Raw genomic sequence first — 3,133 nt, forward strand, 5'->3', positions numbered from 1 at the left:
TTTTGTGTCACCCTTTGTTACAAAGATATATCACTTTCCTGTGTAGTCATGTGCCTGCATTACAGGTGGATGTCGAAGGTTCTGTAGCCCTTCAAGTTACGCGAGTTGCAATTGGCATTTATATTCGGATTGTTTCAACAAGTTGTTATACGTTTGCTTTCGCTGTATGTTAACACCCAGTTTAAACTGAAAAAGCCGTCATTGTTCGGATTGTATGGGACATTTACATATGACAGTTTTGCTGACGCCGCTGCCTGTGATAGAGACGTGACAGGTGAACGCCCTTAGAGCAGCTACATAAAACAGTGGTGTCAAGACCCACTTTACTTATCTCGCAACATATCCCAAGCTTTGCCCGGAGAATCAAAGGAAACATCAATAAGGTGTTCTGAAATTTACATGTTTACCGCCGCTAAGGATTTCTCGTCTTATTTCATTGTGCAGCAAAGTCCAATCACTTGGGTTCGGACTTGGCACCGGCACAAGTTTTTTCTGGTAAAGCTTAAACACTAAAAGGCTGGTTTCTCGTGATTTCGGCACGAGCTAAGGATCACCACGTAGTAAAGCGTAGTCTGCAGCAGCCCAGGCCTAGCTTTCAATGTTATAACAATAAGTATTGGTACTTAAACACAATGTGTATATATATATATATGTATATATATATATATATATATATATATATATATATATATATATATATATATATATATATATATATATATATATATATACACATAAATAGGCGTTGGCAGTCAAGAAAACCTCGGAAAGCAAAGGGGAGGTTGTGGTAGGTCATTGAAACAGATAAAGAATTTGGAAAGAAGAAAGAAAGCGGAGAAAAAATGCCCGCCAGGTGGGATCCGAACCCACGACCTCCAGAAACCGGTCTGGTGCGATAACCACTACGCTACCGGCGGGGCGATTTCCCCCCCCCCTTCCCCCGCTTTCTGGGGTATTTATGTCAATGTAAGTTTTTCCTCTGCTTGGGGGTGGTAGCCAGCGCCACTCTGACTTCTCGGGGTGAAGGGGACCTTCTTTTTAATCCCCGCGCCGTGACTCGAGTTTCTACGACATGTCGAGAGTGGTCAACCAGCGTTGAACCCTCTTAAGCTTCCTATGGCACCAAGACTGCCAGAACAGAGGCCATCGCTATACACTTAGCGAATCAGAATTGGAAATGAGGGGCTCGTAGAAAATAACACAGAAATAAGGGCTGGCAGTCAAGAAAACCTCGGAAAGCAAAGGGGAGGTTGTGGTAGGTTATTGAAACGGATAAAGAATTTGGAAAGAAAGAAAGAAAGCGGAAAAAATGCCCGCCAGGTGGGATCCGAACCTGTGTTATTTCTATTCTGATTCGCTATATATATATATATATATATATATATATATATATATATATATATATATATATATATATATATATATAGGAAAAGAAAACTTTCAACAAGGTAAAAGCACGATTGTTGCCAACGTTTCAGCAAAGAGACTTGCTTTCGTCAGGGCAATCTCTCGCCTGGCTGGCACGCTTTATATAGGGGTAGGTCCCCAGGTGAGAGGGGAGAAGGAAAGAAGGAAGTTAAATTGAGAAAGCGGATTGGTTTGGGAGTATGTCGGGGGAGAGATTGAGGGGCAAAGAAGGTTGTATAGTTTAAGCCGCGAAGTAGGTCACACGGAAGTCAGCTGGTGGTTGATATTCGTGGAACTTTCGAAGAGTAAGGATGAGAGGGTGTGTGTTGACCCGCCGCGGGGCATGTTGACCCACCGCGGGATGCCCCGCAGCGGGTCGCTATATATATATATATATACATATATATATATATATATATATACAAGAGAAGAAAAACTTCGAACAAGGTAAAAGCACGATTGTGGCCTACGTTTCAGCAAAGAGAACTTGCTTTCCTGCCTAGGCATATATATATATATATATATATATACATACATATATATATATATATATATATATATATATATATATATACATATATTTATACATATATATATACATATATACATACATATATATATATATATATATATATATATATATATATATATATATATATATATATATATATATATATATATATATATATATATATATATATATATATATATATATATATATATATATATACAGAAAGATAGGTCAGCAGTCTACAACGCCAAAGGAGGCATAGGGGTGTGGTTAGGCTCTTTTCTTTTCACTACGGTTAATGAAGTAAACATTTATTTTAAATATACAGACGAAAGAGAGAAAGAAAAACACGCGCCCACAGTGGGACCGAGCCCACGCCTTTCGATTAAATGTCGAATGCCTTACTAATTCGGCTATCTGGGCGACTGTGTTCTGCTTCACTTTCTGGGCTATTTATATTTACTAGAAGTGTATCTGACGCTTGAGGATGGTAGCCAGCGCCACTCTGACTACACGGGGAGAAGGGGACCTTCTTTTCAACCCCCGGGGCGTGACTCGAATGTCTACAGCCTGTCATGAGCGGGTAACTGGCTGGAAGCCCTCTTATGCTACCTAGGCATCAAGGCTGCCAGAACCGAGACCCTCGCTAGGCTTTCGCAGAATAATATAGTAAGGAAATTAGGGGCTCGTTGAGGAAATACAGAAAGATAGGTCAGCAGTCTACAACGCCAAAGGAGGCATAGGGGTGTGGTTAGGCTCTTTTCTTTTTCACTACGGTTAATGAAGTAAACATTTATTTTAAATATACAAGAGAAAGAAAGAAAGAGAAACACGCGCCCAGAGTGGGGACCGAACCCACGCCTTTCGATTACATGTCGAATGCCTTACCAATTCGGCCATCTGGGCGACTGTGTTCTCCTTCACTTTCTGGGCTATTTATATTTACTAGAAGTGTATCTGACGCTTGAAAATGGTAGCCAGCGCCACTCTGACTACATGGGGAGAAGGGGACCTTCTTTTCAACCCCCGGGGCATGACTCGAACGTCTACAGCCTGTCATGAGCGGGTAACTGGCGGGAGGCAGCCTTGATGCCTAGGTAGCATAAGAGGCCTTCCCGCCAGGGCTTCGGAAATTGCTCATTCCTATTCGGAACACAGTGTAAACTTTCTGGACGTCACCATTACTACCTTTCAAGGTCGGCTTCAAACTAAACT

The 3,133-nt window shown here is 41.2% G+C and overlaps 1 non-coding gene across 1 annotated transcript; it reads right to left on the reverse strand.

Annotated features, from left to right (window-relative positions):
* Positions 1–2,752: 2,752 nt before the first annotated feature.
* On the reverse strand, positions 2,753–2,824 carry Trnat-ugu (transfer RNA threonine (anticodon UGU)). Its single transcript has one exon. It is a non-coding gene; the product is annotated as a tRNA-Thr (tRNA).
* Between the last annotated feature and the right edge of the window lie 309 nt (positions 2,825–3,133).

This window comes from Haemaphysalis longicornis, unplaced genomic scaffold (genome assembly GCF_048455015.1).
Source record: "Haemaphysalis longicornis isolate Haplotype H1 unplaced genomic scaffold, Haemaphysalis longicornis Haplotype H1 scaffold_9, whole genome shotgun sequence".
Classification (NCBI taxonomy): Eukaryota; Metazoa; Arthropoda; class Arachnida; order Ixodida; family Ixodidae; genus Haemaphysalis; species Haemaphysalis longicornis.